The sequence below is a fragment of the Mobula birostris genome, chromosome 19, assembly GCF_030028105.1.
Source record: "Mobula birostris isolate sMobBir1 chromosome 19, sMobBir1.hap1, whole genome shotgun sequence".
Taxonomy (NCBI): domain Eukaryota; kingdom Metazoa; phylum Chordata; class Chondrichthyes; order Myliobatiformes; family Myliobatidae; genus Mobula; species Mobula birostris.
The window spans coordinates 13214225-13240381 of record NC_092388.1 but is presented as its reverse complement, the minus strand read 5'-3'; the positions used below and the strand labels follow the sequence as shown (position 1 = coordinate 13240381).

The 26157-nt window shown below is 43.8% G+C and overlaps 1 protein-coding gene across 3 annotated transcripts in view; it reads right to left on the bottom strand.

Moving 5' to 3' along the window:
* The window catches only part of osbpl3b (oxysterol binding protein-like 3b), a 197490-nt gene extending 176347 nt beyond the window's left edge, over positions 1-21143 (bottom strand). For 2 of the 3 annotated variants that reach the window (XM_072283249.1, XM_072283248.1), the window contains exon 1: positions 20935-21113. The gene's annotated coding sequence lies outside the window, so the exon portion shown is untranslated. The other variant, XM_072283250.1, reaches the window with a different exon arrangement.
* Positions 21144-26157: the final 5014 nt, after the last annotated feature.

Genomic DNA, 26157 nt, shown 5'->3' with positions numbered 1-26157 from the left:
ACTCAGTCCCCGGAGACACCATCTCTTTCCTCTGCAGCTAGAAACTTCAAAAACATCACACAGTGCTCAATCTTTTGACTTGTTAAAATGGCGGAACTTAAAATCTGGATGAAATATGGGTTAACAACCTGGACATTCTAGCAAAAATATCGGAGGGCAATAGCAAGATATCAACTTTTCACTTATCCTCAGGGAAGCAGAAAGTGTGAAGTATAAATCTAACTGAGCATGGTAAAAGTAAAAAATATCGTAGGCACAAGAGGCACTGCAGACGCTGGAAATCCAGAGTAATACACAACGTGCTGGAGGAACTCAGCAGGTGAAGCAGCACCTATGGAAGGGAATAAGCAGTCAACGTTTTGGCCGAGACCCTTCATCAGAACCGTTTGTTGGTGGACAAGTGAAGACAACTCAGATATTCCACAGCACTGGAGTCAGAATCTGGTTATCACTGACACATAGAAACATAGAAAATAGGTGCAGGAGTAGGCCATTCGGCCCTTCGAGCCTGCACCGCCATTCTGTATGATCATGGCTGATCATCCAACTCACAACCCTGTAGCTGCCTTCTCTCCATACCCCCGATCCCTTTAGCCACATCTAACTCCCTCTTAAATATAGCCAATGAACTGGCCTCAACTGTTTCCTGTGGCAGAGAATTTCACAGATTCACCACTCTCTGCGTGAAGAAGTTTTTCCTCATCTCGGTCCTAAAAGGCTTCCCCTTTATCCTCAAACTGTGACCCCTCGTTCTGGACTTCCCCAACATTGGGAACAATCTTCCTGCATCTAGCCTGTCCAATCCCTTTAGAATTTTATACGTTTCAATAAGATCCCCCCTCAATCTTCTAAATTCCAGCAAGTATAAGCCTAGTTGATCCAGTCTTTCATCAGTTGAAAGTCCTGCCATTCCCAGGAATCAATTGGGTAAACCTTCTTTGTACTCCCTCTATGGCAAGAATGTCTTTCCTCAGATTAGGGGACCAAAACTGCACACAATACTCCAGGTGTGGTCTCACCAAGGCCTTGTACAACTGCAGTAGTACCTCCCTGCTCCTGTACTCGAATCCTCTTGCTATGAATGCCAGAATAACATGTCACGAAGTGTTATTTTGTGACAGCAGTACAGTGCAATGCATTAATATACTATAAATGACAATAAGAAATATATATTAAAACATTTAAAATGTAGTGCAAAAAGGGAACAAAAATAGTGAAGTATTTATGCGTTCATGGACTGTTCAGAAATCTGATTGCAAGGGGGAAGAAGCAGTTGCTAAAATGTTGAGTGTGGGACTTCGGACTCCTGTACCTCCTTGCTGATAGTGGTAATGAGAAGAGAGCTTGTTTTAAGTAGTGGAGGTCCTTAATAATGGATGCTGCCCTTTTGAGGTATCACCTTTTGAAGATGTCCTTGACTGTGGGGAGGTGAATGTTCGCGATGGAGCTGGCCTACTTTACAACCCTCTGCAGCTTTTTATGATCCTGTGCAGTGGCCTTTCCACATCAGGCGGTGATGTAACCTGCAAGAATGCTCTTCACAGTTCATCTGTAGAAACTTGCTAGAATCATTGGTGACAAATCTCAAATCTCCTCAAACCCCTAACGAAATATAGCCACTGTCATGCCTTCTTTGCAATTGCATCAATATATTGGGCCCAGGATAGATCTTCAGAGATGTTGACACCCAGGAACTTGATACTGCTCACACTTTAAACTGCCAACCCCTCAATAATGCTGATGACCTTCTGATCACTGGTGGGATCACCATGCTGCTGAAGAGGAAGCCTGTGTGGCCTGTCACTGTGCCTGAAGCCTCTCTTGCGGTAATGCTGGTGAAAGTGACTGAGGTTTCGGAGTATGAATTTTGGAGTTCTTGTTGCATTATGTATGGGGGGGGGGAGAAGAGATGTTTGTGGGGGGAGTTGATGATCGTGTTCATAGGGTTGCTGTTCCTCTCTGAACTGATTTCCATAGTTTTTCTTTGTTTTGTGGCTATCTGGAGAAGATGAATCTCAGGGTTGTATGCTACATACATACCTTGATTATAAATGAACCTTGAATTTGAACTGGAAGTCCACAAGTCTTCAGTCTTAACAGTAAAATGTGGAAAACGCACAAGTACACAAGACAGAGAACCTTTCCTTCATGAAGGTGTTAAACCATCAGGTTATTCTGTAATATTAACCAAAGGACAAAATAGCAGAATTCACAATAATTAAAGCTACAATGTTTTAATGATAAGTTATTCTTTGACAAAGAATCTGCAGTTCAGATGAAAGCTTACAATAGATAATATTTAGGGCCGTAAGTATACAAAGAGCAACTAGCTTGCATTCAATGTTTACATGAGGTAGTCTTAATGATCCAGGGAATGAAAGGGTTTACGTACGAGGAATATTTGATCGCTCTGAGCCTGTACTCACAGGAGTTTAGAAGAATTGGGGGAGGAGTGGGGAGAGCCTGATTGAAACCTGGATGGATGGCTGGTTCTTTGCTTGTGAAGATCAGGAGGGAAGAAGAGCTGGCATGATTGTTGGTGGCTGTAGAGGCTAATTCTGGATCTACAGACCTGGAGCAGTAGAGACATGGGAACACCTGGGATGTGGGCGACTGGGTAGTGGGATCCTTCCTGCATCTCCTCTTCTCTTCAGCAGTCACTCTTCTGGATTGCTTAAAATCCCTGGCTGCTCCGTGGATCAGCGTTCTCCAGTGGTCTCTGTCACAAGCCAGCTGCTGTCACTCATTGACCTCAATTCTTGCCTGCGAGAGCTGCTGGTTAAGTTGAGCTTTGCACTGATTGTGCAGGGCACCACGATCTCCCTTGCCCTGAGAGAGTTCTCCGTAGAGTACTACTTTCAGTAACCTGGGGTTGTCCATGCAGGACACGTGACCTGACCAGCTGAGATCCAGATGAGCAGCAAAGTGGCTTCAATGCTTGGAGGTTGAGTCCTTCTCCAGGACCTCGTTGCTGGAGACATGATTCCACCAGCTGATACCCATGATAGAGCTGATGGATGCGCTCGAGCAACCAGATTTGCTTCTGGTACAAGACAATCCTTTGGAGCCGTATAGTAGCATTGTGATGATGGCAGCCCTGTACCCCTGGGTTTCTGTGGTCAGATACAACTAGCAGCTCTTCCACACGCGTTTCTGGAGGCTCTCAAAGCCACTGCTGACTCTGGCAAGTTGACTATCATAGTCACATTCACAACACGCTGGAGGAACTCAGTGGGTCGGGCAGCATCTGTGGAAAAGATCGGTCAATCGTAAACACAAAATAATCTGCTGCCCGACCTGCTGAGTTCCTCCAGCGTGTTGTGAGTGTTGCTTTGACCCCAGGATCTGCAGATTATTTTGTGTTTATGATCCGCTACTCCGCTGCGAAGTCTCTTCAAGGTATGCCTACCCTGAAGTTTAAATCTTCTCTTCGACAGGAGTTCAGTGAGACCCTCTCTCACTGCTCCCCCCTGTGATCTCCGCCTCTCTCCGACTCTTCGACCAGATCCCGCACCTGGAACCTACCAGCCTTCTCCTTCCCACCCTCGCCCCACCTCCTTTATAGGGCCTCTGTCCCTTCCCTCTACAGTCCTGACGAAGGGTTCCAGCCCAAAACATCGATCCATCGTTTCCACGGATGCTGCCCCACCTGCTGAGTTCCTCCAGCGTGTTGTGAGTGTTGCTTTGACCCCAGCATCTGCAGATTATTGTGTTTATGACTATCATAGTCCCTTACTACAGTAGATCATTGGAGATGACGCTGGCCAGGGAGGTGAACTGCTCAACCATGGTGACAGGGGAGTCAATGGTGACCAAAGGTGGGTTGTAAACATCACGAGGGGGTTTCTGATGGAGGATCATTGTTTTCTTCAGACTGACCATTAACCCGAGAGCCCTTGCTGCCTTGGCGAACTGAGTGAAGCAGCCTGTAGTGCACCCTGTGTGTGTGTGTGTGTGTGTGTGTGTGTGTGTGTGTGTGTGTGTGTGTGTGTGTGTGTGTGTGTGTGTGTGAGAAGAGCACAGTTGGCTGCTCGAGAAACGGCTCTTGTATGGCTTTTGTTCGGGCGAGAAGGCAGTGAAGGTTGAAGATATTTCCGTCAGTGCAAAACCAAATGTAGATACTCTCTGAAGTGGTCACTTTCACTTCTCACAGCATCATGCTGACAAAGATGGCAAAGAGCGTCGATGAAAAACACAGCCTTGTTTCACACTGGTACCGATGGGTACGGGTCAGACAGGTCGCGGTTGTGTTTAACCCGACCGCTTTGGCCTTCATGGAGCTGCTGCAGGACAGTGAGGAACTCTAGGTAAAGTCAAGCTTCAACAGAATCTTCCCGAGACCATCGTGACTGACTGTACCAAAGGCCTTGGCCAGGCCAATGAATGCTGTGTACAGTCCCTGTCCTGTTCACAACACCTCTCCTGTATCTGGCCCAGGATGAAGACCATGTTGGATGTGCCTCTGTTTGCCCTGAATAGTGAAAGGCCCAGACAGAGTGGGTGTGGAAAGGATATTTCTCTTAGTGCGAGAGTCCAGCATCAGAGGGCACAGTCTCAGAATGGAAGGGTGTCCCTTCAGAACAGAGGTGAGGAGGAATTTCTTTTTTTCATTGTATCTGTCAGTGGAGCCCAAGTAATTTGGTATATTTAAAGCAGAGTGTGATAGGTTTTTGATGAGTAAAGTGTCAAAGGACATGGGGAGAAGGCAGGAAAATAGGATTTAGAGGGATAATAAATCAACAAGAAGGAATAGCAGAGGAAGCTGAATGGCCTAATTCTACTCGTGTTGTCTTGTGGTCTTAGTGAATAGATTCCGCACTAAGCAGCTAAGACAATTCTCTATGAAAATCAATATTAAAGCAAAATAACACTAGCATTTTTACAGTTAAATGCTAAAATCTGAAGTTGGTACCACAGATAACTAGCTCCTTTTGGAATGTAGAGGTCATCAATGAAAAGTGTTTTCTGAGAAATCTTGAACTAGGGGTGTCTCCCAACTCATCTTTAAAGAGAGCATCCTTATGCTGGGACATTCAGAAGTCTTTATAACGGTGTGTACGATCATTTCTCAAACAAATGCTCTAACTGGTGGATAATTTCTTTTCTGAGATGATGGACTTGTGAACATTAAAAGGCCAACAAAAACACACTGTCAGCTGTCTTATTTAATTGCTGATCCAGCCTATATTGTCCATCTTAAACAAGCGATTGCTGAAGGGTCTTGGCCTGAAACGTTGACCGTTTACTCTTCTCCATAGATGCTGCCTGACCTGGTGAGTTCCTCCAGCATTTTGAGTGTGTTGCTTTGTCAATCTTTATTTTGCCTTCTTAAATCATGGCATGGTCGCGTAAGACTATTGCAGCACCAGCAATCGATGATTCGGGTTCATTTCCTGCCACTGCCTGTAAGGAGCTTGCATGTGCTCCCCACGACGCAAGCATTTCCTCCCGGTGCTCTGGTTTCCTCGTACATTCCAAAGATGGACGGTTAGGGTTAGTGAGTTGAGGGCTTAGAGTGTTCTTCTGTCTTCATGGTGTTGTTTTTGCTGGGATACTGACTTCAGCGTTGGACCTTCCCGATACAGGTGTGTTTTTACTACAACCCATTGAAACATCTTGACAGCACACAGACCTCCACTTAACTAATGTGCGACTTCCAAAACCAATTGGCTGCACCAGTGATGATTTGGTGTGTCATATTAAAGGGTGGAAATACTTGTGCAATCAATTATTTTGTGTTTTATACTTGTAATTAATTTAGATCACTTTGTAGAGATCTATTTTCACTGACACAAAAGAGTCTTTTTCTGTTGATCAGTGTGTAAAAAAAAGATAAATCCACTGTGATTCAATGCAGTAAAACAATAAAATATGTAAACTTCCCAGTGTGGTGAGTACTTTTTACAGGCACAATACCTGCATTACCACCTTTAAGAGCTAGAGACTCTGCAGTCCCACTGCTCTTTAATACCCTCCAAGGCCAGATGATTCACAGTGAATGTCCTACGTCCATGGTACATGTCCAAATCATACCCTAGCCCATAATTATACCAACCAAATCAAACAAAATAATAAATAGACCAAGATATTCCTGATGACAAAATTCCTCCAATAACTTAAGTGTTAAATGCTACTATAGGGAAATATTAATGATTTTTAGAATAAATAAATAAAATGGACTGACTCAGACCGAATTAAATAACAGACGTATAAAGAATCTCCTGGAGTTCAGGATTCTGTCATCGGCTAGTCTGGGGTCAATACCAAATATTGGAGCCCAAGTCCAGAAGTTGAAGCCTGATGGCAGAAGCCTGAAGAGGCCTGTCCTGGTGTGCGAGGTCTTAGTCATAGTCATACTTTATTGATCCCAGGGGAAATTGGTTTTCATTACAGTTGCACCATAAATAATTTAATAGTAATAAAACCATAAATAATTAAATAGTAATATGTAAATTATGCCAGGAAATAAGTCCAGGACCAGCCTATTGGCTCAGGGTGTCTGACCCTCTAAGGGAGGAGTTGTAAAGTTTGATGGCCACAGGCAGGAATAACTTCCTATGAAGCTCTGTGTTGCATCTCGGTGGAATGAGTCTCTGGCTGAATGTACTCCTGTGCCCAACCAGTACATTATGTAATGGATGGGAGACATTGACCAAGATGGCATGCAACTTGGACAGCACCCTCTTTTCAGACACCACTGTGAGAGAGTCCAGTTCCATCCCCACAACATCACTGACCTTACGAATGAGTTTGTTGATTCTGTTGGTGTCTGCTACCCTCAGTCTGCTGCCCCAGCACACAACAGCAAACATGATCGCACTGGCCACCACAGACTCTGACCATGGGTGTGGGAGGTCTGACCATGGGTGTGGGAGGTCTGACCATGGGTGAGGGAGGTCTGACCATGGGTGAGGGAGGTCTGACCATGGGTGTGGGAGGTCTGACCATGGGTGTGGGAGGTCTGACCATGGGTGAGGGAGGTCTGACCATGGGTGTGGGAGGTCTGACCATGGGTGAGGGAGGGTGGAACAGTGGTAGGACAGAGGAAATGGGCTTGTTTTGCTGCTTGCTGTGTTCTGTGTTGCTCTGCTGAACATTGTGGGCACGCCAGAAACTTGTGGGCAGGCCACAGCACATCCCGATATTGTGTTGTTTGTGTTAACAAATAGCACATTTCACTGTGTGTTTAAAGGAACCTACAACAAGCAAATCTGAATCTGAGTTACAACTTCTCAGTTCTTGTACGAGGATGGTTTAACTTTTTGTGTTTTCACCTGTGGCTCTTCATTCAATTCAGTATATGAAGACCACAAAATTGTTTTTTTTTTGGCGCGTGCGTGTGCGTCTGTGCGTGTGCGATGTTGGCGGGACGATGTCTTTATCATGGCTTTACAAGGCATGAATGAGGGAGAGACTGTGTGGCGCGCCACTCCTCACACAGACATTTCGCAGTATTTTTCCCTTTATTTTATGAGGTCGAGTTGCAATCTCGACACTCAACCCGGCACGGATAGAAAGCATATTCGGGAGCAGCCCCGACTGAAATCGAACCTGGGAACTTTCGTTCCACAGTCTGGCGCTGATGTCATTGCGCCACCAGCCGGCCCAAGACCACAAAATTGTACGCTACAGATAATATCCTAACCAAAACTGCTTGAAGGTTTAATACGACTTCTTTGCTAGATGAAATCATATTAGCCAAGATGGAAGATATCACATGAAAATTTTTATACAATGACCCACCTCTTGGACTTTTATAAATTTCAAAAATAAAAACAAATCTCCTTATTACTCTGTACATCGGTGACCATAGATAGTCAAGTAGTCGCAGAACAGAATTGATGGGCAAAATGGCCTAACTCTGCTCCCATGTCTCATTTCTGTTAAAGTACTTCACCCTTTTCTTTAAGTATATTTCTCAAAATTACAAATTGGTTAATTATTCCTTTGTATTTTAAATTGCATTTTCCTTTTGTATGAACTGCAACATCCCATTAACAGACCCAGAATTGGAGTAATTGGCAAATACAGACAACACAACAAGTCACTTGTGCAAATTGTGAACAGCGGCCCCAGCAGCTATCTCCATGGAATAATTTTGCCAGATTTAGCAGATGTCAATATAATCCATTTTGATGATCCCTCAATTCCATGGCCTAACTTAATTATGACTCAATGCATAGCCTAACTAAAGAACTTTTATAAACTAATTCCATCTCTTTTGAAAAGGTGAAGACAATTATTATTTTTAATTTTACCTTAGATCAAAAACAATTAACCACTGAGAGAAGCAATAACCCTCAGATGCCCACCAGCCTTCTGATGTTCATACGTAATATTCCTAATTAGATCAGATTATGAGGACACGCAGTCCTCTTTTATTGTCATTTAATAATGCATGCATTAAGAAATGATACAATATTCCTCTGGTGTGATACCACAGAAACACAGGACAGACCAAAACTGAAAAACTGACAAAAACCACATAATTATAACATATAGTTATAACAGTGCAACAATACCATAACTTGATGAAGAACAGGCCATGGGCATAGTAAAAAAAAAATGTTCAAAGTCTCCCAAAAGTCCCGCATCTCATGCAGACAGGAGAAGGAAGAAAACTCTCCCTGCCATGTCTGACCACAGTCCGACTCTGAGTCGTCCGAAAACTTCAAGCCTCCGACCAGCCCTCCGACACTGAGCACCATCTCTGCTGACCGCTTCGACCCCAGCCCCGGCCGCCAGCAGCAGGCAAAGCCAAGGATTTTGGGGCCTTCCCTCTGGAGATTCTTGATCGCCCAGTTACAGCAGCAGCAAACCGGGCATTTAAGAAGTTTCTCCAGATGTTCCTCCATGCCTGCGATGCCTGTCTCCATCAAATCAGAATTGTGCACGGCATCCTACTTACAAATACGATATCATTTCACCGGACAGCTGTGCGCGCTGCGTCGCGCCGCCATCTTCTCCTCCCACCTCAGTTAGTTATATTTATTACAAAATTTCATCAATTAAGAAACTTTTAAGTTCTTCATAAAACTTAAAAAAGTTTGTCTGCCATTTCACAACTTGCGAGATCACTCCAGAATTTCTGTTATGGATCCACAAAACAATTCCATTACCATGGGCGCCATGGTGGTGTTGCCATTAGCACAACAGTTTGAGTCATTTCAGAATTCGATTCCAGTGCCAACTGTAGGGAGATCATATGTTCTCCGCACGATCCTCCCACTGTCCAAAGACATACTGATTAGTAAGTTCATTGGTCATTGTAAATTGTCCTGTGACAAATACGTGTTAAGTAAGTTTTATTCGTGTTAAATAAGTTTTGTTTCTAGGCAGTGTGGCTCATTGGGCCTGTTCCTCATTGTATCCCTAAATAAATATGCATCTGTTGGGCTTAATCTGATTTTAAACCACAATCTATTTAAATTCATTCAAACACAAAACACTTCCTTGTCAACAATCATAAATCCAACAAATTATTTTCTCTGCCTCCAAAACAACAGCAACTCCATTATCACCCTCTCAATAAAGTTCCTCCACTACATAAAAGATAAAGGTGCTTTATTCAGGCAATTACTACTTCTCACATTATTATCCAACATGTTCTACACACTCTTCAAACTAGTTCTCACATATGTACAACTTGCGATGTTACTCCACCATCCAGGTCATCAAGGTAATAGACAAATGCAGCGGAGAGTATACTGCTATTCCATGTAACATTTGCTCCAATTCTACATATTTTGCAGAGGAACTTATTTCTTTGTAGACCATAAAACCATTAAACTCAGGAGCAGAAATAGACTATTTGGTCCATTGAGTCTGCTCCGCCATTCCATCATGGCTGATTTATTATCCCTCTCAACCCCATTGCCCTGCCTTCTCCCCATAACCTTTGACGCCCTGATTAATCAAGAACTTGTCAATCTCCACTTTAACTATATCCAATGACTTGGCCTCCACAGGCATCTGTGGGAATAAATTCCACAGAATCAGCACCAGCTAAAGAAATTCCTTCTCATTTCTGTTCCAAAGGCATGTCCTTCTATTCTGAGGCTGTGCTCCCTGGTCCTAAACTCCCTCACTATAGGAAACATTCTCTCCTCATCCACTCTATCTAGGTCTTTCAATATTGGATAGGTTTTCAATAACCTCCAACAAGTATAGGCCCAGAGCCATCAAGCTGTCCTCAAATGTTAATCCTTCATTCTTGTCATTATAATGCTGCTGCAGCAATTATGCAGCTACTCAAATGCAAGCAGCTAATCCACATTCATTTACTCTTTCAAGATTTGCTCCTGTCTGAAACAATATTCATCTAGGGCATGTGCTCTAGACTGTAAATGGGTTGATGCAAGAGAACAAGTCAATTTCCACTAACAAGTTGCTGGTGACACTTGAAAACTGTGATCCACAACTCCCTTAAAAATGTAAAGTTACAGTAAAAATTGCAGATGCTGGAAACCTGGAATTTGATTAGGGAGCTTAAGGTAAAGGAACCTTTAGGAGATAACGATCATAATATGATAGAATTCACCCTGCTAAAGCCAGATCTATCAGTTTACAGCAGCGTAAAGAGAATTATAGAAGCATGAGAGAAGAGCAGGCCAAAGATGATTGGAAGAGAACACTAGCAGGGATGACAGCAGAGCAGCAAGACTCAGGATAGATACATCCCAAAGAAGTAGTATTCTAAAAGGCAGGATCATGTAACTGTGGCTGTCAAGGGAAGTCAAAGACAACATAAAAGCAAAAGAGGGCATATAATAGAGCAAAACTTAGAAGTTTGAGGACTGGGAAGGTTTTAAAAATCAACAGAAAACAACTAAAAAGCCATTAAGGAAGAAAAGGATGAAATATGAAAGCAAGGTAGCCAATTATATCAAAGAAGACACCAAGCATTTTTTTCAGATAAACAATAAAAGAGACGAAAGTAGATATTAGACCACTGGAAAATGATAAGGGAATAGCAGATGAACTTAATAAGGATTTTGCTCAGTCTTCATTGTGGAGGACAATAGCAATATCACTGAAGTTCAAGAGTGTCAGGGGCAGAAGTGAGTGCAGTTGCTATTACTAGAAGAAAGTGCTTGTGAACCTGAAAGGTCTGAAGGTAGATAAGTCACCTGGACCAGATGGACCACACCCCGGTGTTCTGAAAGAAATAGCTAAAGAGATCGAGGAGGCATTGATAATGATTTATTAAGGATCACTAAATTCTGGCATGGTTCCAGAGGATTGAAAAATTGCAAATGTTATTCCACTCTTTAAGGCAGAAGAAAGGACATTATAGGCCAGTTAGCTTGATCTCAGTGGCTGGGAAGATCCTAGAATTGATTGTTAAGGATGAGGTCTCAAGGTACTTTGAGGCACAAGATAAAATAGGCCAAAGTCAGCATCATTTCCTTAAGGGAAGATCTTGCCTAACATATCTCTTGGAATTCTTTGAGGAAATGAAAAACAGGTTAGACAAAGGATAACTGGTAGACGTTGTGTACTTGGATTTTCAGAAGGCCTTTGATAAGAAGCTGCACTGGAGGCTGCTTAACAAGATAAGAACCCATTGTATTACAGGAAAGATACTAGCACGGATAGAGGATTGATTGATTGGCAGGAGGCAAAGAGTAGGAAAAAAGTGAGCCTTTTCTGGTTGGCTGCTGGTGACTAGTGATGCTCCACAGTGGTCAGTGTTAGGAAAATTATTTGGATGATGGAAATGATGACTTTGTGACCAGGTCTGCAGATGATATGAAGATAGATGGAGAGGCAGATAGTGCTGAGGAAACAAGGAAGCTACAGAAAGATGTGGACAGATTAGGAGAATGGGCAAAGAAGTGGCAGATGGAATACAGCATTGAGAAGTGTATCATCATGCACCTTGCTAAAAGGAATAAAAGTGTAAACTATTTTATAAACAGGGAGAAAATTCATAAATCCAAGGTGCAAAGGTACTTGGGAGTCTTCATGCAGGATCCCCTAAAGGTTAATTGCAGGTTAGATCAATGGTAAAGAAGGCAAATGCAATGTTAGCATTCATTTCGAGAGGACTGGAATATAAAAGGAAGGATGTAATGCTGAGGCTTTATAAGGCACTGGTGAGGCCTCACATGGACTATTGTGAGCAGGTATAGGGCCCTTATCGGAGAAAACACTTATCTAATTCTATGTCTGGCAGCATCTATAGGAAGAGGTACAGTCAATGTTTCATGAAGGATCTCGGCCCGAAACGTCGACTGTACCTCTTCCTATAGATGCTGCCTGGCCTGCTGTGTTCCACCAGCAGTTTGTGTGTGTTGCTTGAATTTCCAGCATCTGCAGATTTCCTCGTGTCTGATCCCATGTCTTGTGGTTTTATGGAATGAAGGAGAAAATTCTAGAAGTACTCAGTAAGTCAGGCCACATCTGAGGAAAAGAAAAACAATGTTAATGTTTCAAATCAAAGACCTTTGTGTCACAAGACCTGAAACATTACTTCCATTTCTCTTCCCACAGATGCAGCCCGACCTGAGTCTTTCGAGCAGTTTCCATTTTTACTTCACCATTCCTTAACGCTGCTAGTTTTCCGGTTAACACTAATTAGTTTCTATCATTATAGCTTTGTAAGAGCAAATTTTATCCTGTGTCTCAAATGTTGGGTAGCAATTTGTAAATTCCGTAAAGTTGAATTTCTGTAACCTGATTTGCCGCAAAAAGCAAACAACTTTGATGTCATCACATGAAATCCAGTTCTCTCCCTTTAGAACAGAATGAAGAGGTGTTTTTTAAGCCAGAGGGTGTCGAACCTGTGGAATTCATTGCCACAGGTGGCTGTAGAGGCCAAGTCACTGGGTGTATTTAAAGGGGAAATTGATAGGTTCTTGATTAGAATGGGTGTCAAAGGTTACATGGAGAGGTCAGGGGGAGAGGGGTTGAAAGGGAATGATGTCATTCAGATTTGATGGGCCAAATGACCTAATTCTGTACTCCTGTCTTATGTTCTCCACAGATGCTACCCCAGCCTCCAGAGAACCTCCAGAATGTTCCATGGTAAAATCAGGTTTAATAAATCTTCGTACCCAATCTGATTTTAATAAGGAAGATTCTCAAATCTTCCGCAAGCCACTTGATATTACTAAAATGCTGCCATAATGCATAATGATAAAAATGAAGAAAGAAACTGGATCTAGGTGCCAGGAGAACAAAAACTATGTACTGACGGCACCGTCATATCTGAAAGTACTGTCATATCTGAAAGCGTGCCAAATTAGGACAGCTTGAAACGGGGTAGAGGAAATTTACAAGATGTTGCTGGCAATTGAGAACCTGAGTTCTAGGGAAAGATTGAATACATTAGGACGTTATTATGAGGGATATAGATAGGATGGCAGGGTGGAGATACGTCTCTACCAAAGCCGGTGTAAGACACTCCTTCCCTCCGCTAACGTGGAGGTCACCCTTGGACAAGGTGTAGCGCCTGCTTAACCCACACCCCTTCCCCACCCCCCAAACCCCGGATCGGGTCACGTGAAGCCATGGGAGCAGGAGGTGGATGGTCGTATGAGCAGCTGGTGCACATCAGAAGTCCTGGTTATGCGACTACTGACGCCAGGCAGACCATTTCTGAAAAGTATTGGTAATGGCTGATGTCCCCGGTTTTGTAAAGAAGTGCCCAGAAGGCGGCAATGGCAAGCCACTTCTGTAGAAATAAGTCGCCAAGAGCAAATCATGGTCGTGGAAAGACCATGATCGTCTACATCACAGGACACAGCACAAAACGAATGAATGAGACGGTGAATGAGTGCAGGCTGTTTCCCCCTCAGGTTAAGTGAGACTAGAACTAGAGGTCATAGGTTGAGGGTGAAAGATGCAATGTTTAAAGGGGACTCCTTCACTCAAAGTGTGGTGCAAGTGTGCACAAGCTCCCAGCGTAAATGGTAACTGCAAGTTCAATGGCAACTTTTAGATCATAAGATATAGGAGCAGAAGTAGGCCATTTGGCCCATCGAGAAGGCCATGTAAGAGAAGTTTGGGTAGGCACATGGATGAGAGAGGTATGGAGAGATATGGTCCGGGTGCAGGTAGATAGGGCAGGACAGAAGCCCAAGCTGACACAAACTAGATGAGCCAAAGACCCTGTTTCTGTGCTGTAATGCTCCATGACTGTACGTACCACAGAAAAAAGTCAGGAAATAGAGTCACCCCCTTCCGACCTTTTGGCCCTCACTCCCACTTTGCAATCTGTTTGGTGCTTTTCCTCTCATCATTCTCTCTCTAGGTAGTGAAATAACGGACTCCATCTGGGAGGGTGACTCAGGATAGCTCCAGTACTGGTCACCAAGGACATTACTTGATATCAGGTGAACCAGATGTAAGAACATCCTGCTAACTACCACCTAATGAACACAGTACAAGAACACTAATAAGGGTGTAGAATTCCCCCTGGGTCACGAACAAGTATCTATTATCACTGTGACTCAGGAGGTCAGCGCTAAATGATGCAAGGAAAAAAAGTCACAACTTAGATCCTTCTCAAAATGGGGAATACAGTTGAGCTTTGTTATGTGGGCAACTTCCTCCAATACTAAATAGGTTAACTAAGGTCATTCCTGTAAGTGAGAGCTCTTCACAGCAAGAACTAAATTCACCAACCTACATAAATCATATTTCAAACCAGGTCTCGGACAGCTGCGTATTCCAGTTATATACTCTCCCACTGACTGTGGATTTGTTCAAAATTTACCAGGGAACATATCAAAACTCATTTGATCCTTCAGCTAACAAATGAAGAGAAAGAAAAAGGGCAGGCTATGTAGGAGAGAAGTGTTAGATTGATCTTGGAGTAGGTCAAAAGGTTGGCACAACATTGCAAGCCAAGGAGACTAATGTGCAGTAGTGTTCTATGTTCTGTCTGCAGAACAGAACAGCCAGTCTGGGTCTAAAGCACAGAACATAACAGCCCTTCAGCCCACAATGTGGTGCCAATCTTTTAATCTACTCTAAGGTCATCTACCCCTTCCCTCCTACAGAGCCTTCAATTTTTCTACCATCCATGTGCCTATCGAAGACTCTCTTAAATATCTTTAAAGTGTCACCCTCTACCACCACCCTTGGCAGTGCGTTCCATGCACCCAAGACTCTCTGTGTAAAAAGCTTACCTCTGATCACTTTCCCCAATCACCTTATGTCCCCTTGTATTAGCAATTGCTGCACTGGGGAAAAAAATCTCTGGCTATCCACTTGAGCTATGCTTTTGTCATCTTGTACACCTCTATCAAATCATCTCTCATCTTCCTTCGCTCCAAAGAGAAAAGCCCTAGCTCACTCAACCAATCCTCGTAAGACAGACTCTCTGATCCAGGTATCAACCAGGTAAATCTCCTCTGCACTCTCTCTAAAGCTTCCACAACCTTCCTATAATGAGGCAACCAGAACTGCCTGGTGTCTCAGGTCTGGGACGTCACGCCACGCCACACCCCAGCACTTCTTCTCTGCTACCTGTTCCACGTACACATGTGGCGCTCCACCATCGCCATTCCCACCAGCCTTTGCTCCCAACAGATTTACAAACTGTGCGAGTCTTGTCCTAGTATATTTTTATATATACACATACATATATATACATACATACACACATAATACACATACACCATATATGCCTAAGACCTTTGCACAATACTGTAGCTCCCAAAAACATTATCACAAGGAGAGGTGCCCAGCCCTGATTCAATGAGAAGGGCAGAATTTTGCACCCTGTGCAGCACAAGGGTCACCCAAAAATAATATGCCAACAAAGCGAATGCTATGATACCAACATAAATGGTATCAGGACATGAATTCAGTGGGTGGACAGTGACCTTACAGGGTAACCATGGTTGTTTCACTTATAGAGCAGGTAACTACATCTTAAATTGTCCTTGCTTTCCTTAGATGTTTACAGACCCAGGGATCCCTTTGCCTGAACCAATCTTCTGGATGTGATTGCTCAAGTTTGCTGTCAGCCAATTTGAGTAACCACCAATTTGTTCTGAGGTATCAGAAAGCAGCCAAGCACTGTACATTCAAAACAGCAAAGTCTTGGAGCCCTGACAACCTCCCAGCTGTCATGCAGAAGACGAATTTCAGAATGTTACATACCAGTAGTCAACATGTTTCTGTGCATTGGCACGTACTAGAAAAAAATCCTACAAGGAAAAGGACAAACAAAGTACGACCAACCACACCCTATCAATGTGCTGGAACATTGTTAGCATTATTGCTGTCAAGTACCACTCACTTTAATCCTGCTTCCCGATTCTCAGCTTGTTCTCTGACTTGACCAATTGTCTCCAGACCTTGAACCCCAAAGGGTTCCAGCGAAGAGGTAGGATCCATGTCTTTTTACATCAAAACAATATTTAACTGGTGCACCAACAAGGAGCCTGAGTAAAAATGAAATTGGGAGGCAAGGATAGGAAAGTACAGTGACAGGGCCAGTGTCAAAACTGGCACAAGAGAGATTTGCAATCCAAGCTTAAATCATCTCATTCCAAATATACACACAAGAGATTCTGCAGATTCGGGAAAGCAAGACAGAAACACAAGAGATTTTGCAGAACTGGTCCAGATGAAGGGTCTCTGCATAAAATGATGGCCCATTCCCAATGATTTGCTCCTCTCCATAGATGCTGACTGTCCTGCTGAGTTTACCCAGCATTTTTTTGTGCACAAGTCATTCCAAATATATTTCTGGATGTATTTTCCAAGAACAGTTGCCTAAGACGGATAATCATTGCCTGCTTCAGTGACGATATTCTCCCCGTAATAAAGTGAATTGAGACTGTCTGCAAATGATTCCAGTGTTCTTATTTGCTCTTCCACAGTTAATAGGAATGTTCAAACATCCAACTTCAAACAGCATTAACGGGAGATCACCACTAAAGTGAAACATAATTTGACCACTCATAGTCATATTAAGACATTACAAAATTATAGAAATGGGCCCTTTAGCCCATTCAGTTTGTACCAACCTGCTTTTTTATCTAGTCAATTCTATCGGAGACAACACTGAAACAGGACTTTTGGCCCAACTTATCCATGCCGACCACATTACCAGTCAGCAAGCCCCATCTGTCCATATTTGACCCATAGCCCTCTAAACCCTTTCTTTCCACGTCCTTATCTAGATGGAAATAAGTGTTGCTAATGAGCCCTCCTCGACCAATATTTCAGGCAGCCAAACAAATATTGCAACAACAAAGAGCCAGGGTACAGGTAGCAAGTGAGTTGCCAGACTTTCCAACGCCTCTTCGTATACACACACATATTAGGAGGAAGACTCCGAAATGTGGCCGTTTGAACCCACTCTGCCATTCAATAAGACCATGATATTCCCATGTGTTAACTTTCTTTGACGACACAAAGGCTGAGGGTGTTATTGATAATCTGGAGGGTTGTCAGAGGTTACAGCAGGACATCACAAGGACGTAGAACTGGGCTGATAGGTGGCACATGGACTTCAACCCAGAAAAGTGTGAAGCGATTCATTTTGGTAGGTCAAACTTGAAGACAGAATATAATATTATTAGCAAGACTCTTAGCAGCGTGGAGGATCACAGAGATCTTGGGGTCCGTGTCCATTGGACACTCAAAACTGCTGCGCAGGTTGACAGTGTTATTAAGAAGGCATATGGTGTGTTGGCATTCATCAACCATGGGATTGAGTTCAAGAGTTGTGAGGTAATGTTACAGCTACATAAGACCTTGGTCAGACCCCACTTGGAGTACTGTGTTCAGTTCTGGTCACCTCACCACAGGAAGGATGTGGATACTATAGAAAGGGTGCAGAGGATATTTACAAGGATGTTGCCTGGATTGAGAATAGGTTGAGTGAATTTGGCCTTTCCTCCTTGGAGCGATGGAGGATGAGAGGTGACTTGATAGAGGTGTATAAGATGATGAGGGGCATTGATCATGTGGATAGCCAGAGGCTTTTTTCCAGGGCTGAAATGGCTAACACGAGGGGGCATAGTTTAAGACGCTTGGAAATGGGTACCGAGGGGCTGTGTGGGTAAGTTTTTCCACACAGAGTGTGGTTGGCGCATGGAATGTGCTGCTGGCAGTGGAAACGGATACAATGGAATATTTTAAGATCCTCTTAGATAGGTACATGGAGCATAGTAAAATAGAGGGCTATGTGCTAGGGAAATTCTAGGCAGTTTCTAGAGTAGGTTACATGGTTGGCCCTTACAGTTAGAGTGCCAGAGGTGGAGAGAATGAGTGGCATTGCATCCACTCCCTCAACTACCTTCTTTCATCTTGAATTCTTGACGGTACAAAAACAACCTGCAGGAAGAACTCAGCAGGTCAGGCAGCATCCGGGGAGGGAAGTGGACAGTTGAGGTTTTGGATCAAGACCTCTCATCAGATCAAATGCTGTCTAACCCACTGAGTTAGTCCAACGATTTGATTTTGTTGCTGCAGATTCCAGCACCTGCACTCTCTGCTGCCTTCATCTTGGGGGAAGGCTGCAGCAATGAAAGGTTCCGCAATCGTCCGGCCTGCCAAGTCACTTGACCCCTGAATCCGATCTGGCATCAGCCTCCCGCGTTCCACAAAGCCATGCGCAGGCGCTCTCCTTTTAGGGAGTAATCCCGTGGGAGAACATTTCACCCGACTCGCGTGATCGCACGACTCGCGTGATCGCACTACAAGTCCCTCCCCAAGGTATAAACCATCCAAAGTCAGAACAGTATGCAGCTTATTTCACCCGTGGTAGCTTTAAATCGTGGAACTTCCGAGTTTACAAATACCTTCGCCAGCAGTCGTTTAGCATCAACTTTTCCAATAGCCAACGGAAATGAATGCTGATGTCGCCGCTGACACCGACAAAGGCAGTGAGAAAATGAAATAAGTGTTGTTTTTGGACTTAAGTTACAAGTACTGATTTCAAATGCTAAACAGTTATCACCTATAATCTATTTGGCTGGTCTCCGAGGAGAGCGGTGAAAGCTAACGCGCTCCTCCATTTAACAGCAAAGCTATCAACTTGCTGGGTTTCCCATTAACTGCCCGAACACTTAGCCGCCTCTCTTTCCCATTACAATATGACCATACATTTCACTTCCCATCTTTTTTTTTTATATTCCTGACTTGAGATTCGTTGTCCATATGCTTCTGCGAAGCACTTTGGACGCTAAAGTGACCAGATAACAGACCCAGATCGGAGCAGCATACATTCCTAAATGACTACGCCGATCAAATATATTTCTCTTATAACACTCCCTCACACTTCTCCACACACAGTCCTGATGTCGGGTCTCGGCCCGAAACGTCGACTGTTTGTTTATTCCTTTCCACTGATGCTGTCTGACCTTCTGCGTTCCTCCACTATTCTTCGTATTACCCCCATAAAATATAATCCGAAGCAAGGACTCTGAATACCTGACGGTCCACTATTTGCTTAATTTGCACCAAGGCGTTGTTTAATCATGCCTGAAGTTGAAATCATACCAGACGGCTTTCCCGACACCACCCTTCATTCGAGAGTTTACCTCCGAAGCCGCCCAGTAATTATCGTCGTATTACATTCAGACGCAGTAAATACACGCCCCGACAATGTCCTGCGAACTCAACAAGTTAGCATTCTGCGTTTCTTAACCTAAATAATGTAATGCTCGACGGAAACAAATCCTCAAGCAGCCTTCACCATGTCAACTATGTGTCTTAGAGTCATAGCACAGAAACAAACCCTTCGGCCCATCCAGTCCGATCCATTTAACCTGCCTACTCCCATGGAACTGCACTGGGACCATAGCCCTCCGTACCCTTAATCTCCTTATATCTATCTATCCAAACTTTGCTTAGACATTGAAATCTTCTAATCACAATGACTACATCACGCACTCTGCACTGCAGTCAGAAAAGGGATTCCTAGCTCTTCACGCCAAAAAGAAAAACATCTCCTCCGCTTGTTATTTCAAACCATGTTTAAGATTCTATTGAATGTACCAGTCAGTCGTTCCCTTCACCAGAGACCAACACCCTTCACTTTCGGTCTATTTTCAAAGCTATTGAAACGTACAACATGGATCTCAAGCAACACACAAAGTTGCTGGTGAACGCAGCAGACCAGGCAGCATCTCTAGGAAGAGGTACAGTCGACGTTTCGGGCCGAGATCCTTCGTCAGGACTAATCTAGGAAGGGGTACAGTCGGCGTTTCAGGCCGAGACCCTTCGTCAGGACTAACTGAAAGAAGAGATAGTAAGAGATTTGAAAGTGGGAGGGGGAGTCCTCCTAGGCCTCCTGTCCCATGATCCTCTCATATCCCTTTTGCCAATCAACTGTCTAGCTCTTGGCTCCATCCCTCCCCCTCCTTTCTTCTCCTATCATTTTGGATCTCCCCCTCCCCCTCCCACTTTCAAATCTCTTACTAGCTCTTCTTTCAGTTAGTCCTGACGAAGGGTCTCGGCCCGAAACGTCGACTGTACCTCTTCCTAGAGATGCTGCCTGGCCTGCTGCGTTCACCAGCAACTTTGATGAGTGTTGCTTGAATTTCCAGCATCTGCAGAATTCCTCGTGTTTGCATGGCTAGATCTCCACGGTTTGGGACAAGCGCCTTGCTATGTTTTCAACTCAAACACCTCAGTTTTTTCTTACTGAGGGAAAGAAAAACTATGAGTACACGTTAACATTAAAAGTTATGTTAACCATATTTTAAATATCGCAACTCAGTAACATTGCCAATATTATTTCTTACACTTTAAAATGTTCGACACTAAACTCGAGAGTGTTTACTAGGGATAGCTGCTGAGGAACTGGCTCTACATTTGGAAGAAAGTTCGCCTCGTTCTACAAGTCTCAGTTAGGGACAACAGCTGTTAACCACAGAGCAGGAAGACGAAGTAATGCGCCAAGCCCGAGTTCGAAGAGCCGACTAGAGCCTCCTGCATCTTGACACACGCACACACCCTTACCTGGATGCCCCAGGAACCGACACTTCCTCTCGCGGTCGCGATCTCGCTCACTTCGACTCCCAGAGAACCTGCCGCAAAAGGCTCAGTCCCGCAGAAGAAGCAGACGGGGGCAATCCGAGCGAAAGAAATCCGGCTTCGGGAAGAACTGGCGGGGGCAATCAGGAAAAGTAGCACAACATACTTACGAACGCGGGCCAATGCGACAGCCCCAGGCACCCGGCAGCCACCAATCACAGGGCACGCGTTCGGTGATAACAGCGCGCAGAGAATCGCCCACCTCTCCGGCATTTCCATGACGTCTCCATGTCAGTAACGGGTGTTCATTCACAGAGGCTGCAATTGACGCCAGCCTTGCTGCAGGTAGTTAAGATAATTGCAAGTGTTGATTAAAGCCTGACAGGGCTGTCATGGCCCGTGAATATCCACTGATTAGCTGGACAAACTCTCTCAGCACGTTATATATTTAAACCACCGAATTCTTCCTCCCCAGCAAATAAAACAGTGCCGAGAGATAGACTGATATTCACGGACTCTGACACTTCGCTGACCGAAGACTACAAAGCCAACCTTTACACTTCATATTTTTTTAAAAAATCATTATGATATCTTATGGAAAAAATAGAAAACAGGTGTTGATATGACTGGAATATCATGGCAAAGTGACTTTGAGCTTGTCGGAAGAAATGGGTTTTGCTAAAGTGTTTCCGGGAAAGGGGAAGAGGGCTGAGGATATACATTCGGTACCTAATAAAGTGGCCACAGAGTGTATGTCCGTGGTCTTTTGCTGCTGCAGCCCGTCCACTCCAAGGTTCCAGGTGTGGTGTATTCACAGGTGCTCTTCCGCACACCACTGTTGTTACGCGAGGTTATTTGAGTTACTGCCGCCTTCTTGTCAGCTTAAACCAGTTTGGGCATTATCCTCTGATCTCGCTCATTAACAAGGCATTTTCGCCCACGAGACTGTCGCTTACTAAGTTTTTTTTTTGGTTTTCGCTCCATTCTCTCTTGAGATTGTTGAGCATGAAAATCCCAGAAGATCAGTAGTTCCTGAGATACTCAAACCACCCTATCTGGAACCAGCAATTATTCCTCAGTCAAAGTCATCTCGACAGCATTTCTACCCCATCCTGGCGTTCATTCTGAGTAACAGCTGAACCTCTTCATTTTGTAAAGTTTAGTGGCCTTGCTGGCAGACCCACATAAGGTGCGTTACCGCCACCTACTGGGTTGGAAGGGGGGAGCAAAAAGACAGGAAGTATACCCATTAATTCCACCCTCCCAAAATAATCAACCTATATCAAAAAGTCTAATGCTTTTCAGAAAGTCAAATTATGTACATTACGATGGCAGTGACATCCTAATAAAAGTTTCATGTTAAAATTTGTCTGTTCCAAAGATCTCAGTTTAGCAATTAGATGTTTCCTTTGCATCTCACAGGAACTGCATTCAACCATTAAATGCTGAACCATTTCTCAACAAGTACTCTTCCTACAGATGCCAGTATCATGTATATTAATTTTGAACTGAACCTCTTGACCATGTCTGCATGCTTTTATGCACTGAGTTGCTGCCACTTGATTGGCTGATTAGATATTTGCATTAATGAGGTGTGCAGGTGTACCTAATAAAATGGTCACTGAGTATAGTTCCACAGAGTATAAAAAAGTTCAAATGTTCTAAGTGTTATTCTATTATCAAGGTACTTTTATGTCACCATATACAACCCTGATATTCATTTTCTTGTGGGCATACTCAACAGATCTATAAAATAATCATAATGGAATCAATGAAAGACTGCACAACTTGGGAATTTAACCAGAGCGCCAAATGCAACAAACTGTGCAAATACAAAAAAGAAATAATAATAATCAATGAATAAGCAATAAATATTGAGATCATGAGATGAAGAGTCCTTGAAAGTGAGTCCATTGGTTGCGGGAACATTTCAATGATTTGGACAAGTGAAGTTGAATGAAGTTGTCCCTTTGCTTCAAGAACCTGATGATTGAGGGGTGATAACTGTTCCTGAACCTGCTGGTGTGAGTCCTGAGGCTCCTATACCGTCTTTCTGATGGCAGCAGTGAGAAGAGAGCTTGATCTGCGTGGTGGCGGTCCCTGACGATGGATGCTGCTTTTGTGAGACAGTGTTTCATGTAGATGTGCTCAATGGTGGGGAGGGCTTTACCCATGATGGACTGGGCCATATCCACTACTTTTTGTAGGATTTTCCATGCAAGTGTATTGGTGTTTCTATACCAACCCGGTCAATATACTCTCCACCACACATATGAATGATGACACTGAGCATAAAAGAGGGAGAGGAGGGGATACTCAGTAGCTTGGACACAAAGGACCAAAGTAAGTGGGAAGGGCAGCCTTTAACAAATGCAATAAGACACCAGTGTAAAATTAGATTAATAGGGAAGTGGAAAACTGTAAAAATTACATTGCTCATACTTTAGAGGGCATGAGCCTTAAGGAGAGGTTGCACAATCTTGGATTCTTTTCTCTGGAGTACTGGAGGCTGAGGGGACACCTGATAGAAGTTTAAAGGCATAAATAAGGTCCCCAGTCAGAATTTTTTTCCCAGGGTAGGAAGCTTAAATGAGATGTGTGGCACAAGTTTTTTTATGCAGAAAGTGGAAGGAGCCAGGAAAGGCTACCAGCGGCAATAGTAGAAGCAGATGCACTAACGGCATTTTAGATTGACACATGAAACTGCATGAAATGGAGGAAAATGGATCACGTGCGGGCAGTAGGCATTTAGCTCAGTCTGGCATTGGTTCAGATATCGCAGGCTGAAGGGTCTGTTGTGTGCTGTAAATTTCTATGTTTCTATGTTCTATGTACCTGGATTGTAGGGGTATGCAGGGCTATGATCCGGTGCAGGTCAATGAGAATAGGCAATTTAAATGGTTTGGCACAGAAGAGATGGGCCGAAGGGCCTGATTTTGGGCTATACTTTTTTATGACTGTATGACTCCATGAGATCTTGCCTCGTGCAAAGCTTCGTAAAATCCTGATTGACTCTTTTTTTCTATTTAGTAATAATTCACATTATGCTGTTTTCTCTCCCTCTTTCCATTTACTAACAAACATTTTTACAACTTATCCTCTCGTTTCCTCTCTATAGACCAAGAAGTGTGAGTGGACACAATTGCTACCTCAGTTCCTGTTGCATAAATCAAAACTTGTCAGGCAGCCGCACTCTCAGTGTTCTCCTCTACTGTGCTCCCCTGCAGCCGAATCAGCAAACCATTATCTGTCTTGAATTGTTCTGCTGCACATAAACATCAGCAGCAAGACAAAGCCGAGGTGTGTTACTAATTTCCTTGCCTTCCATAACTACAGCAGCCGTGGATTACAGAGGACGATTGTGCAGGTTCTGTCCACCCGAACAGCAGTGGACAGAAACCATCATCACCTCTAATTTACCACATTTCCACCGGTGCTGAGTCTGCCTGCTGACCTCTGGCACCCATTGGCCTGATTTATCACTCAGCCGGTCAGGCAGCATCTATGGAGAGGGATAAGCAGATAATGTTTCACTCCTAATGAAGGGTCTCAGCTTGAAATGCTGACTGTTTATTCCTCCTCGTTAGATCTGGCATTCCCAACCTTTTTTCACGCCATGGACCCCTACCATTTGGACCCCAAGAATGGGAACCCCTGCCATAGATGCTGCCTGACCTGCTGAGTTCCTCCAGCACCTTGTGTGTGTGTTGCTCTGGATGTCCAGTATCTGCAGACTCTCTTGTGTTTATTGTTTACGGAGATGCTACTGTAAACATATTGGCTCCAATATGCTAGCAAAATATAGCAAGACTAAAGGCAGCCAGTGTTATCCATCCACAACTGACCCAGCAACTACATATCAAGGAGAATGCAGGGTTAAAAGATGTTTGGACGGAGGCCATTCGGTCAATGTCCGAATGGGGGATATTAGCTAGAAATATTGACTGTTTATTCCTCTGCATAGATGCTGCCTGACTTGCTGAGTTCCTCCAGCACCTTGTGTGTGTGTGTGTTGCTCTGGATTTCCAGCATCTGCAGAATGTCTTGTGTTTATTTATCACTTGCTGTCTTTTCTTTCTAATGGCTTCCTGCCATGTAGTTTTCAGAGCATCCACTGGGAGCCAGTGCTAAATAATTAATATTCCTAGCCCCATTAAGTCCAAAACAGGTAAATGGAAGATACCCGCAGAGGAACGTCCACATGGAATTCTTTCTATTCCATAACAACGCCCACGATGTATGTTGCAAACTCGCACAAAATTCACTTACTCCTCTGATTGCTCCGTCCCTCTCTATTCGATAACAAATATTACCACAGGATGGCCACAGAGCGTAGCGTTGTTCCCTTAATTAAGCACTGTGCAGGAAGAGGCATCCACTGAGAGCTAACAGCTGAACACCGATGTCCTTGATTCTCCGTGCATTAAAATGAGATGATTTAATCTGGAACCACGTTGGAGAGACTCAGCACACCAAAGGGCACCTTTGGCCCATCGAGCCCGTACTGGTCATGTGACCAATTACCCTACTAATCCATATGTCTTTGGAATGTGGGAGGAAGACCACAGTCATGGGGGAGTATACAAACTCCTTACAGACAGCGGCTGACAGGGGTCAGTCATAATTGCACTAGCTGCTATGTTGCTGTGTCCTCCTCTGAGCAATTCATCTTGCTGAGACTTTGCCTGATTACTAAGTGATCAGAATCAGGTTTAGTATCACAGGCATATGTCACGAAATCCGCTGATTACTCACCAACAGCACTCATTACAGACACAGGACTGGTTTGCTGTGGGGTGGATCTTCCGCCTAATCAGTTCAGCAGCGACGAGGCATGTCAAACAAGTTCCAGAAGGCTGATGTTTGCTTCCCCTGGGCTCCTCTGCAGGAATATAACTGATTAAGGGAGAATTTATGATATGACACATAGATAAGACATGGCACATCCTTCAGTAAAAGCACTGTAAATTATTTAAGCCTTCAGCTCTGGCACTCTGAGTCTCTTTTGGCTTTGAGCCATTCTAGAATTTAGTCAATTGCAGACACCAATGAGGTGAGGTGCAATGTAAAGTCCCTGACTATAATAGTTACTCTGCTTAAGAAACAAATTGAATTGAATTGACTTTATTACTTACATCCTTCACATACACGAGGAGTAAAAATCTTTACGCTGTGTCTCTGTCTAAATGTGCAATGTGCAATTTATAG